The sequence below is a fragment of the Salvelinus alpinus genome, chromosome 7, assembly GCF_045679555.1.
Source record: "Salvelinus alpinus chromosome 7, SLU_Salpinus.1, whole genome shotgun sequence".
NCBI classification, from domain to species: Eukaryota; Metazoa; Chordata; class Actinopteri; order Salmoniformes; family Salmonidae; genus Salvelinus; species Salvelinus alpinus.
In genome coordinates, this window is record NC_092092.1 from 34,500,479 (window position 1) to 34,514,358 (window position 13,880).

Genomic DNA, 13,880 nt, shown 5'->3' on the forward strand with positions numbered 1-13,880 from the left:
AAAGAAATACACTACCGGTCAAAAGTTTTAGAACACCAACTCATTCAAGGGTTTTTCTTTGTTTTTACTATTTTCTACATTGTAGAATAATAGTGAAGACATCAACACTATGTAATAACACATATGGAATCATGTAGTAACCAAAAAAGTGTTAAAATAATCAATATAGATTGTATATTTCAGATTCTTCAAATAGCCACCCTTTGCCTTGATGACAGCTTTGCACACTCTTGGCATTCTCTCAACCAGCTTCACCTGGAATCCTTTTCCAACAGTCTTGAAGGAGTTCCCACATATGCTGAGCACTTTTTGGCTGCTTTTCCTTCACTCTGCGGTCCTACGCATCCCAAACCATCTCAATTTGGTTGAGGTCGGGTGATTGTGGAGGCCATGTCATCTGATGCAGCACTCCATCACATTCCTTCTTGGTCAAATAGCCCGTACACAGCCTGGAGGTGTGATGGGTCATTGTCCTGTTGAAAAATAAATGATAGTCCCACTAAGCCCAAACCAGATGGGATGGCTGGGAAAATACGTTTTTGAACTTTCATCCAACTCGGAATTGTAAATTCGGAACTCAGGCCTCTTTCTAAAGCTACAACCTGAAAATCACTGACATCATCATGATTCAACCTTTTTCTCCTGAGTTCCCAGATGTCTTAAAAGCACCATAAATCCAGAGAACTTTCTTAACTACAGTATACATACCTCCCTGGCATATTACATCATTAATGCAGCAGCATACAAGAAATGTTTGGACTCACCTTGTTGTGCTGTGCTCACTTGAAAAGGAAGGTGGCGTGGCGGTCCTCCGTGGGCAAATTTTGTCATCAAACTTTGTAATCAAAGTCAGAGTCCAAAAATGTCTTGTATGCTGCTGCATTAATGATGTAATATGCCAGGGAGGTATGTGTACTGTAGTTAAGAAAGTAATACTAAGTGTATGTTGTGTAGTAAGCTGTTAGTAGCCCATGTGCCTCACCCTAATAATTTTTTCTATTTCACCTCTTAATTTTGCCTACTGTTCTGACTTGGTGGTGTACATGTAGACTATAACCTGTTTTTTTAGAAATGTAGTCATCGAATATTGAAAGAGCTTTTACTGGCTGCTTATTTGCCCCTTTTATTTATCCTTCAGACTTGGTGTACAGGGAGAACACCGTAAGAATGGCCCATGTTCTGAATTCTGTCGCTGTACATTTCAAAAGTGCCGAACAAAGTAATATTGACGATGTCCGTCCTAGCTCGCTCATTAATTTCTTAATCGAAATCATGGTTTGCCTCTTATCCGCTTGTTGTCCCCTTATGCCATAGTTAGTACATCTCAATTGTCAGTAGAAACCACATTTGTTTAAGCAAGTCAGCCATATCAGCTTTGTTTTTTAAAAGGCAGTAAACGAGGCTGAATTAACTGTTTCACTGCCAGACAAGGCTCGCTGATAGCCAGGTGTAGCAGTGGTAAGGTGTTGGGACAGCTTAATGTTGGCCCTAACAGTTTGTGAGCACCGTTATAGTGCAATTAATGTATTGTTTAGTGTTGTGTTGTGTAGTGGCTTTGGTGGCATGCATCCCACATATCTTTTATCCCAAGTGCATTCTACAGTCTGTTGTCTCCATCTCGTGGCCACAAGGAGGAAGTGCTTCTGGCAGAATAATGACTTTTTGACCTCCTTTTGACCTCCTCCTTTTCCGCAGCAACCGGTCAACAGGATCAATGTAATAGTATAGCTTCCGTCCCTCTCCTCGCCCCTACCTGGGCTCGAACCAGGGACCCTCTGCACACATAGACAACAGTCACCCTTGAAGCATCGCTACACATCGCTCCACAAAAGCCACGGCCCTTGCAGAGCAAGGGGAACAACTACTTCAAGGTCTCAGAGCGAGTGACGTCACCGATTGAAACGCTACTGGCGCGCACCCCGCTAACTAGATAGCCATTTCACATCGGTTACACGGGGCAGGAAGAGATGGGCGTGAAAGAGCTTGAGCGGCGACCTGAACACCTGAACACCATCGGTTCAATGAAGAGAATAGAAAAGAAGAAGAGAAGAAAAAGACAGTTTTTTGTTATGAGCTCGCTGGTCTGGAGTCTTTCTATAGCTCACCTGAAGGGCAGGGTGGGACCCTTAGACTGCATCTCCATTGGGTGTCCTACTGGAGGGGACGGGGCTGTAAAAACAGTGATGCCAATCACAGTTTAGCAGGCGTCAGACCACCTCCTCTCCTCTCCTACCTCCCCTCTCCTACCCATTAGAATAGAAAACAGGAACACAATACATAACAATAACCAGGCTATATACAAGGAGTACCAGTACCAAGTCAATGAACAGGTGTACGAGGTATTTGAAGTAACATGTACATGTAGGTAGGGGTAAACGTGACTAGGCAATCACTATAGATAGTAAACAGAGTAGCAGCAGCTATGTGGATAGTGTGTGTGTGTGGTCAATATCCGTGTGTGTGATTTGTGTTTGTGAGCGTATGTAGTGTGGGTGTTGGAGTATAAGCATGTGTGAGTGTGTGGATAGAGTCCAGTGAGTGTGCATACATAGAGTCAGTGCAAAAAAAAAAGGTAAATGCAATAGTCTGGGTGGCCATTTGATTAACTGTTCAGCAGTTAGAGGTGTCCAATCTGCCAGGGCACCCAGGCCATCTGCTAGGGCACAAAGGCCAATTAACCAAAATAGCCCACTAAATTGATTTGAAAATCGAAAAAACACTAGCTATTCTGTTGAGAAAAACATAAGTGTATGTAAATGTACATCAATTATTTGCATAGGTGATAGCCTATTAGCTACAGCCTGTCATGTCCAGATCAATGCTGACATGAGGGAGGCACCTGAAAATGAGAAAGACCAGTGAGAAAGGCCACCCACCTTGCAATCTGAGTCGAGGCAGTCAACATTCTGAAACTATTTAACCATAAATGTAACTGTTTAAAACCTGGACGTTCGTGTCATTTTATGACGCATGTCTTACCGAGTTCTGACCATAGGAATGTTAAGGAGATTCTCTTATAAACACTTCCTCATATGCCATTGAAAGCAGTATTTCTCTCATGTTCTCAACATTCTTTCGGTGTTCAGCAGCCAAAGACACAATCATAGTCACATTAACAACCCGTGCTTGTTGTTGCATCTTTAGATCTCCCCTCTTTCTAAATTTCTAAAGGATATTTCAATCTCTGTCATATGAACTCACTCGCACTTGCGATTCACTTTTGAGAACAGTGTTTACTACTAATTTCTTTTTTTGAACATTCGGCTTATAGCCAACTGCCATTTGTGCATTGCTGTGCTTAATGTAAAGAAATAGCCTAATAGTTTATCAACATTTTAATCTAAAGGTTCTGATCTGTTGCCTTTTAAAATGTTTTTTTGATACAGTGGTTGTATTAATTTGGGATCTATCACGATATCCCACAACTGTCCAAGAGTATGTTAGGAATATTTCTTGCTCGTACAGAACAACAAGCTGACCAATAGAATAGGTCAACTTCTGTACTATGGGGGATAGTAGAAGTTAGTGCTTTTGCGGTTTGTTACTGATCTTGTTGGCGGATGAAAAGTTAAATGTGGACAGTTCTAACATCTTCAATAAGAAGGATGTACACCGTTGAATCCCCGATGTGTCTGTCTTCACTTGTAGCCTACTTTGGATCTGCAATGCCTCTGAAAAGGACCTGATCACGTGACAGGCATTGGCTAATAAGAATTGAGATATGTGAGAGAGCCATGTGAGTGAGAGGTGCTTCGGAGCGTGACGATTGGCAGCCAGGAGAAGGGAATTATAATCATTATATTCAGCCCAAGGGCACAATGGCCACTTTAGCTGCAAGGCATGGATTTTTTCTAGGGGGCATTACGGCCACACAAGGGGGCATCGACGGCCATGCCACCGGGAAATTCGAGACCTGGTCTTATGGCTTGGGGGGGTAGAAGCTGTACAGGTGCCTTTTGGTCGCAGACTTGGTGCTCCGGTACCGCTTGCCATGCGGTAGAAGAGTGAACAGTCTATAGCTTGGGCCGCTACGGTCTTGGGCAATTTCCTGGGCCTTCCTCTGACACCGCCTGGTTTAGAGGTCCTGGATGGCAGGGAGCTCGGCCCTATTGATGCACCGCCCTCTGTAGATCCTTGCGATCGAGGGCGGTGCAGTTGCCATATTAATGGTGCAGCTGTAGAACTGTTTGAGGATCTGAGGGGCCATGCCAAATCTTTTCAACCTTTTGAGGGGGAAGAGGCACTGCAGCACCTTCTTCACGACAGAACTGGTGTGAGAGGACCATGTTAAGTCCTTAGCTCTGTCGATGTTGATGGGGGGTGTGCTTGCCCCTCTGTTTCCTGTAGTCCACGATCAGCTCTTTTGTCTTGCTGATGTTGAGGGAAATTTGTTGTCCTGGCACTAAACTGCCAGGTCTCTGTCGGCTGTATTATTGTCGTCGGTGATCAGGCCTACTGCCGTCAGCAAACTTGATGATGGTGTTGGAGTCGTGCGTGGCTGCACAGTCGTGGGTGAACAGGAAGTACAGGACGGGACTAAGCACACACCCCTGAGGGGCCCCCGTATTGAGGGTCAGCGTGGCAGATGTGTTGTTACCTACCCTCACCATTTAGGGGCGTTCTGTCATAAAGTCCACGATCCAGTTGCAGAGGGAGTTGTTCAGCCCCAGGGTCCCGAGTTTGGTGATGAGCATGGAGGGGACTATGGTGGTAAACGCCTCAAATTTATTGGCTGAATCCCTAAACATATTCTAGTTTGTGCTTACGAAGCAGTGTTGTGGCTTCGCGTCTGCTTCGTCCAACCACTTCTGTACTGAGCAATACTCCAAAGGACTGAATAATGAAATGCCTATATGGGTCATCCATTAAAACTGTATCTGGGTAGTATCCAGCTTTACATGTATGCTCCACTGACCTTTCACACCTTTGCCATTTATTAGAAACTACTATCACCTCCTTCTACTTGATTTTATGTTGAACACACCATACTGATCATACAAAGTGAGTGAACAGACATGGGTCTACGCACAAGGGCAAGCATGGACTTGAAAAGAGGTGCAAACATGCCTTATTCATGACTTTACTGTAAACATGTAACCTGCAGAGGTGGTTCTCAGTTCATGGAAAATATACATACTGAACAAAAATATAAACACAACATGCAACAATTTAAAAGATTTTACTGAGTTACAGTTCATATAAGGAAATCATTCAATTTAAATAAATTCATTAGGCCCTAATCTATGGATTTCACATGACTGGGAATATAGATACCTTTTTAAAAAAGTAGGGGCATGGATCAGAAAACCAGTCAGTATCTGGTGTGACCACCATTTGCCTCATGCAGCACGACACATCTTCTTTGCATAGAGTTGATCAGGCTGTTGATTGTGACCTGTGGAATGTTGTCCCACTCCTCTTCAATGGCTTTGCGAATGTGCTGTCATACACATTGATCCAGAGCATCCCAAACATGCTCAATGGGTGACATGTCTGGTTAGTATGCATGCTATGGAAGAACTGGGACATTTTCAGCTTCCAGGAAGAGTGTACAGATCCTTGCGACATGGGGCTGTGCATTACCATGCTGAAACATGAGGTGATGGCGGCGGATGAAGGTGACGACAGTGGGCCTCAGGATCACGTCACGGTATCTCTGTGCATTCAAATTGACATCGATAAGGGCCTCCCAAGTGGCGCAGCGGTCTAAGGCACTGCATTGCCGTGCTTGAGGTATCTCTACAGACCTGGGTTCTATCCCAGGCTGTGTCACAACCGGCTGTGACCGAGAGTCCCAAAGGGCGGTGCACAATTGGCCCAGCATCGTCCAGGTTAGGGGAATGTTTGGCCAGGGGGGGGCTTTACTTAGCTCATTGCGCTCTAGTAACTCCTTGTGGTGGGCTAGGTGCCTGCAGGCTGCCTTTGGTTGTCAGTTGAACAATGTTTTCTCTGACACATTGGTGCAGCTGGCTTCTGGGTTAAGCAGGTGGGTGTTAAGGAAAGTCGGTTTGGCGGGTCATGTTTCAGAGGACGCATGACTTGACCTTTGCTTCTCCCGAGGCCGCTGGTGAGTTGCAGCGATGAGACAAGATTGTAATTGGATATCACAAAAAAGGGGGTAAAAAAAGAACATTTAAAACATTTTTTTTTTACATATATTTTTTGCCATCAACGTTGATATCAGCAAACCGCCCACTCACACTACACCATACACGTACGTGGTCTGCGGTTGTCAGGTCGGTTGGATGTACTGCCAAATTCTCTAAAACTATGTTCTCTTATTGTGAATAAATGAACATTAAATTCTATGGCAAAAGCTATGGTGGACATTCCTGCAGTCAGCATGCCAACTGCACGCTTCCTCAAAACTTGAGACATCTGTGGCATTGTGTTGTGTGACAAAACTGCACATTTTAGTCTGGCCTTTTATTGTCTCCAGCTGTTTAATCAGCTTCTTGATATGCCACACCTATCAGGTGGATGGATTATCTTGGCAAAGGAGAAATGCTCACTAACAGGGATGTAAACATATTTGTGCACAACATTTGAGGAAAAATTCAGCTTTTTGTGTGTATGGAACATTTCTGGGCTCTTTTATTTCAGCTCATGAAACATGGGACCAACACTTTACATGTTGCGTTTACATTTTTGTTCAGTGTAGATGAATTACGTTTATAGAGCAAAGGTTCTGCACTGCATTGAATAGTCATTTCGCATGAAACTCGTCAACTATAAAGGCTATTATGGGAGATGCCATTCGGAGCAGTATAATACACTCTAATATACTCTGACCTCGTCCTCGACTGTTAGACGATTACATTCTTGAAAGGACATTATAACTTCACCTTTTATTAAACTCCTTATATAAATCACCAGCACAGGAGAACAAATCTCTGGTATTGGTATACTGAATAATAACATTTTGTCATGATATGGTCTCAGTTTTCAGGGAATACAAGCCCCAAGTTCACTGTCTTGCCTTGCCAGTGTAGACAATGGGTAGTTCTGTTCGCAAAGAACCTTGGCATGACCCTGGACAACACCCTGTCGTTCTCTGCAAACATCAAAGCAGTGACTCGCTCCTGCAGGTTCATGCTCTGCAACATCCGTAGAGTACGACCCTACCGCAGACAGGTAGTGGCACACGTCCTAATCCAGGCACTTATCTCCCATCTGGACTAGTGCAATGTGCTGGGCTCCCCTCTTGTGCCATCAAACCTCTGCAACTTACCCGGAACGCCGCAAACCGCCTGGCGTTCAACCTTCCCAAGTTCCCCCATGTCACCCCACTCCTCCACAAACTCCAATGGCTTCCAGTCGAAGCTCGCCTCCATTACAATACCATGGTACTTGCCTACAGAGCAGCATGAGGAACTGCCCTTCCCTACTTTCAGGCTATGCTCAAACCTTACACCCCAACCCGTGCACTCCATTCTGCCAGCTCTGGTCTCTTGGCCCTCCCACCCCTACGGAAGGCCACAGCTCATGCTCAGCCCAGTCCAAGGTCTTCTCTGTCCTGGCACCCCAATGGTGGAACCAGCGTCCCTCTGAAGCTAGAACAGCAGAGTCCCTGCCCATCTTCTGAAAACATCTGAAACACTGCCTCTTCAAAGAGTATATTAGGTAATCCCACCTCCCCCCCCCAGCCCGATTCCCAAACTTTCTTACTCAGGCCTCTTTTTTTTCTGCCATTTTAAAGCACATTTCTTGCAATTCTACACATTTTGTAATGCCGATCACATGCAGTTTGTGAATCACTGTGCTAAACGACAAAACTTTAAGTTTGAGATGTTAAGTCTCGGCTAGATTGGTGTTTTGTGTATCTCTTACAAAACTGGGCATTCTTGTACAACTATGGTTTCATAAAATTCTTGATTCGAATGAACACCCCTCTGCTCACTATTTGATGATGTAGGCTACCAAGCTCACTGCACGGCATTTTGATAGCAAAACAGCTCAACCATTTCCTTGTTTGTAAAAAGCTTGTCCTGTTATGTGATATGCCCCCATTTTGAAAAACCAGTGTTAGAGGATATGCAAAGTCTCCCATTGGACCTTTGGCAGTAACATCTTTCAGAAGAGAAAGCTGTCAAGGTATGCGCTCTTCTTTCAGCCAAATATACTCTGGGATTGCACTTGGCTCCTACTTAGTATGTGAAGCCACGGATGTACAGAAAACTAGCACCTTGATATCTATCTTTTAAAGCATTTGTTCCATGGCTATCAGGAATCCAGAACCCTGACCATATGGCTGAGCCTAACTGAATCTGTGTTCATGCAGATTGAATGTGTTTGTCTATCAGACTGTTAGATATGATAATCTGACTATATTAGAATGTAGTGTGGATTAACACTCAAATGATAAATATGATAAAGCAGAACAGTGATTAGAACAATGGTTTATATCATTGGAAAACCTCTTAGAGAAACATACGCAGCCTACCGGTGATACAGTGGACAAAAAAGTCACACCCTGGACCGGACGTTTCTTCAACCATAATAATACTGCTATGTGTGTGTGCTTATCTTTCTCCAGAGCGCCCAGTGTGTCCACTACCTTCGGATGCAGAGATCACACAGCGGGATTTGATTTCAGAGGGCAAGATGAAGCTATAGTACCTGTCCAATCCTCTCAGATCTACAGGAGTGCCAATGAGGTCTGGGGGTTGGTTTGGGATGGGGCGAGATTGTTGTGCCCTGTCCAAAAACAACCGTATACCAGATTGCTGATTGACACTAAGACCAATGACAAAAACATCCGGGAAAACAAAAAAGCTGGGGTTGCTGCATGGGCTCAATTAATAATGCCAATTACCCCCCACAGGATCTGTCTGAGCCCAGCCACACTGTGTGTGTGTGTAGTGCTTCTCTATTCTCTAGGAATGTGTTGGTGGTTTATTCTCTCAGGCTGATACTTCTGGGTCAGGATATGTCAAGGCTGTGTCCATTCATTCCATACTCTCTAACACGATTACTACTTGAGACGCCTTAGCTGTTGTTCACAGATCCACTCCATGACTAAGTGGTGTCTAAAGCGGACTGGTGGGTCTCTATAACAGAACAAGACCACCAGCTAGGTGTGCGTCTCTCCTTGACACACAAACGTACGTCAGGGTTTCTATACCAGGTATCAATGATGTGTATTTATAGCTGAATATACGGCTGGTTCTCAGGGCTTTCTTAACTCTCTATTCAATACACAGATATTGTCCTCAATCTCACCATAGAGAAATATGAACTGTACAGGAACATACAGCACATTTTCACAGGAGAACAATATAGCATACCACCCTGAATCCCACTCCTGGCTTGCCTCAGAAGCTAAGCGGGGTCCGTCCCTAGAGGGGAGACCAGATGCTGCTGAAAGTGGTGTTGGAGGTCCAAAAAGAGGCACACTTTCCTCTGGTGAAAAAAACAAGGCATCCAATGCCCCAGGGCAGTGATTGGGGACATTGCCCTGTGTAAGGCGCAGTCTTTCGGATGGGTGTCCTGACTAAATGTCCAATCTGGGCCCTCATACCATCATGGTCACCTAATCTTTCCCACCGTCTCTTCTTCCCTGTAACTATTCCCCAGGTCATTGCTGTAAATAAGAACGTGTTCTCAGTCAACTTACCTGGTAAATGAAAGGGTTAAATACATAAATATGAAGAGGAAAAAGAGCGGAGGAGAGGTGTTACCACTCAATTACACACAAACACCCGTCACACACCCAAAAGCACAAAACACTCACCTATAAACAAAATCACAAGATTATTCTAAGATAATATTTCCTCCCAAACAAGCCCTCGTCTCTGATCCAAACTCTGTTGTTTGTGTCTGCGAGAGATAGGATGAGCTGGGCAGATGTCAACTCTGTATTTAAATCGTTATCCAGTAAATGTGGTGACATTAACCAGGTTGTTTTTAAAATGGTTAAGTGTGTGTAGGTGTATGTGGAGACAAACACATTCAACTGACCTGACAAAGACACCAGCAGCCAAAAACACAAACAGCTGGAGGGACACACATACAGCGGTCTACAGCTGTCTGTTTTCAGTATTCACAAATTGGCAAAAGCAAGAGAAAACAGAGGAAAGGAGAAAGGGAAGGAGAGAGAGAGGAGAGAAATGTACAGGGGAAAAAGTACAGGACCTATACAAAGGAAGTAGGGACCGAGAGAGGCACAGGAAAAGGGAGCTTCGGAGGGAGGGGACTAGGGTTAGAGAGAGGAGAGAGGCCAGATGGGGGCATGGGGTGTGTGTGAGCGCACATATAATAATCTGCACTAATCGGGAGTGTGTTAACCCATCTGAGCAGTCAGAGCAGATTATCCCTCTAACAATGGCCTTCCCTCATCTGCTAAATGACCCCACTCGAAATCACATGCTGTCAGTGACAAACACCATCTATACGTAGAAGGACCCTCCAGAACACAAAGAACTGCAGGACAATGTCACCTAATACAGTGCATTCGGAAAGTATTCAGACCCCTTGACTTTTTCCACATTTTGTTACATTACAGCCTTATTCTAAAACGGATAAAAATAGTTTATTCCCCTCAATCAAATAAAATTGTGTCAAATGCGCCAAATACAACAGGTGTAGGTAGACCTTACAGTGAAATGCTTACTTACAAGCCCTTAACCAACAATGCAGTTAACACGTCTTAAGTAAAAAATAAGAATATAAATAAGTAAAATTAAAGAGCAGCAGTAAAATAACAATAGTGAGGCTACATACAGGGGTACCGGTACAGAGTCAATATGCGGGGGCACCGGTTAGTCGAGGTAAAATGTACATGTAGAGTCAAATCAAATCAAATTTTATTAGTCACATACACATGGTTAGCAGATGTTAATGCGAGTGTAGCGAAATGCTTGTGCTTCTAGTTCCGACAATGCAGTAATAACCAACAAGTAATCTAACCTAACAATTCCACAACTACTACCTTACACACACACACAAGTGTAAAGGGATAAAGAATATGTACATAAAGATATATGAATGAGTGGTGGTACAGAACGGCATGGCAGATGCAGTAGATGGTATAGAGTACGGTATATACATATGAGATGAGTACTGTAGGGTATGTAAACATAAAGTGGCATAGTTTAAAGTGGCTAGTGGTACATGTATTACATAAAGATGGCAAGATGCAGTAGATGATATAGAGTACAGTATATACATATGAGATGGGTAATGTAGGGTATGTAAACATTATATTAAGTGGCATTGTTTAAAGTGGCTAGTGGTACATTTTTACATAATTTCCATCAATTCCCATTTTTAAAGTGGCTGGAGTTGAGTCAGTATGTTGGCAGCGGCCGCTAAATGTTAGTGGTGGCTGTTTAACAGTCTGATGGCCTTGAGATAGAAGCTGTTTTTCAGTCTCTCGGTCCCTGCTTTGATGCACCTGTACTGACCTCGCCTTCTGGATGATAGCGGGGTGAACAGGCAGTGGCTTGGGTGGTTGTTGTCCTTGATGATCTTTATGGCCTTCCTGTGACATCGGGTGGTGTAGGTATCCTGGAGGGCAGGTAGTTTGCCCCCGGTGATGCGTTCTGCAGACCTCACTACCCTCTGGAGAGCCTTACGGTTGTGGGCGGAGCAGTTGCCGTACCAGGCGGTGATACAGCCCGACAGGATGCTCTCGATTGTGCATCTGTAGAAGTTTGTGAGTGCTTTTGGTGACAAGCCGAATTTCTTCAGCCTCCTGAGGTTGAAGAGGCGCTGCTGCGCCTTCTTCACAACGCTGTCTGTGTGGGTGGACCAATTCAGTTTGTCCGTGATGTGTACACCGAGGAACTTAAAACCTTCCACCTTCTCCACTACTGACCCGTCGATGTGGATAGGGGGGTGCTCCCTCTGCTGTTTCCTGAAGTCCACAATCATCTCCTTTGTTTTGTTGACGTTGAGTGTGAGGTTATTTTCCTGACACCACACTCCGAGGGCCCTCACCTCCTCCCTGTAGGCCGTCTCGTCGTTGTTGGTAATCAAGCCTACCACTGTAGTGTCATCCGCAAACTTGATGATTGAGTTGGAGGCGTGCATGGCCACGCAGTCGTGGGTGAACAGGGAGTACAGGAGAGGGCTCAGAACGCACCCTTGTGGGGCCCCAGTGTTGAGGATCAGCGGGGTGGAGATGTTGTTACCTACCCTCACCACCTGGGGGCGGCCCGTCAGGAAGTCCAGGACCCAGTTGCACAGGGCGGGGTCGAGACCCAGGGTCTCGAGCTTGATGACGAGTTTGGAGGGTACTATGGTGTTGAATGCTGAGCTGTAATCGATGAACAGCATTCTCACATGGGTATTCCTCTTGTCCAGATGGGTTAGGGCAGTGTGCAGTGTGGTTGCGATTGCGTCGTCTGTGGACCTATTGGGTCGGTAAGCAAATTGGAGTGGGTCTAGGGTGTCCGGTAGGGTGGAGGTGATATGGTCCTTGACTAGTCTCTCAAAGCACTTCATGATGACGGAAGTGAGTGCTACGGGGCGGTAGTCGTTTAGCTCAGTTACCTTAGCTTTCTTGGGAACAGGAACAATGGTGGCCCTCTTGAAGCATGTGGGAACAGCAGACTGGGATAAGGATTGATTGAATATGTCCGTAAACACACCAGCCAGCTGGTCTGCGCATGCTCTGAGGACGCGGCTGGGAATGCCGTCTGGGCCTGCAGCCTTGCGAGGGTTAACACGTTTAAATGTTTTACTCACCTCGGCTGCAGTGAAGGAGAGCCCGCAGGTTTTGGTAGGGGGCCGTGTCAGTGGCACTGTATTGTCCTCAAAGCGGGCAAAAAAGTTGTTTAGCCTGTCTGGGAGCAAGACATCCTGGTCCGCGACGGGGCTGGTTTTCTTTTTGTAATCCGTGATTGACTGTAGACCCTGCCACATACCTCTTGTGTCTGAGCTGTTGAATTGCGACTCGATTTTGTCTCTGTACTGGGACTTAGCCTGTTTGATTGCCTTGCGGAGAGAATAGCTACACTGTTTGTATTCGGTCATGCTTCCGGTCACCTTGCCCTGGTTAAAAGCAGTGGTTCGCGCTTTCAGTTTCACGCGAATGCTGCCGTCAATCCACGGTTTCTGGTTTGGGAATGTTTTAATCGTTGCTGTGGGTACGACATCGTCAATGCACTTCCTAATGAACTCGCTCACCGAATCAGCATATTCGTCAATATTGTTGTTGGACGCGATGCGGAACATATTCCAATCCGCGTGATCGAAGCAGTCTTGAAGCGTGGATTCAGATTGGTCGGACCAGCGTTGAACAGACCTGAGCGCGGGAGCTTGTTGTTTGAGTTTCTGTTTGTAGGCTGGAATCAACAAAATGGAGTCGTGGTCAGCTTTTCCGAAAGGGGGGCGGGGGAGGGCCTTATATGCGTCGCGGAAATTAGTATAACAATGATCTAGGGTTTTTCCAGCCCTGGTAGCACAATCGATATGCTGATAGAATTTAGGGAGTTTTGTTTTTAGATTAGCCTTGTTAAAATCCCCAGCTACGATGAATGCAGCCTCAGGGTGTGTGGTTTCCAGTTTACAAAGAGTCAGATAAAGTTCGTTCAGGGCCATCGATGTGTCTGCTTGGGGGGGAATATATACGGCTGTGATTATGATTGAAGAGAATTCCCTTGGTAGATAATGCGGTCGACATTTGATTGTGAGGAGTTCTAGATCAGGTGAACAGAATGACTTGAGTTCCTGTGTGTTGTTATGATGATCACACCACTTCTCGTTAATCATAAGGCATACCCCCCCGCCCCTCTTCTTACCGGAAAGATGTTTGTTTCTGTCGGCGCGATGCATGAAGAAACCAGCTGGCTGCACCGACTCCGTTAGCGTCCCTTGAGTTAGCCATGTTTCCGTGAAGCAGAGCACGTTGCAATCCCTGATGTCTCTCTGGAATG